The sequence below is a fragment of the Onychostruthus taczanowskii genome, unplaced genomic scaffold (assembly GCF_017590055.1).
Source record: "Onychostruthus taczanowskii isolate IOZ18803 unplaced genomic scaffold, ASM1759005v1 scaffold25, whole genome shotgun sequence".
NCBI lineage: Eukaryota > Metazoa > Chordata > Aves > Passeriformes > Passeridae > Onychostruthus > Onychostruthus taczanowskii.
In genome coordinates, this window is record NW_024499796.1 from 5,266,311 (window position 1) to 5,266,760 (window position 450).

Below are 450 nucleotides of genomic sequence, written 5' to 3' on the forward strand. Positions count from 1 at the left end.
CCCCGCCCCCGGCCCGGCCCCGCCGCCGCAGCAAGCCCGGGGGGGGCGGTTTGGGTCGGGCTTCCTTAAATAGAATCGATATCGGTGTAGAGCCCCGCATAACCCATGGCTGGGGGGCGAGACACCGGGGACACCCCGGGACCCCCTCCCCGAGGATGCTCCAGGGCATCCCCACGTGCCCGTGGCCGGGTCCCCACGGTGCCAGCACGGCGTGGGTGGGTGGGCAGTGGGATGGGGGGGGGTGTTTATGGTTTGAGGCAATATGGCCAAGGGCGCTGGTTGCCGGGGGCAGCATCGCCAGGGGCTCATGGACAAGGGGATCGTGGCCGGAGGGGTTTGTGGCTGAGGGGGGCTTGTGTGGCTGGCGGTGGCTGAGGGGGCTCACGGCTGCCGTCCTCACCAAGGCACACACCCCGCAGAGCCGTGTCCCCCCGGGCTGTCCTCCAAGGC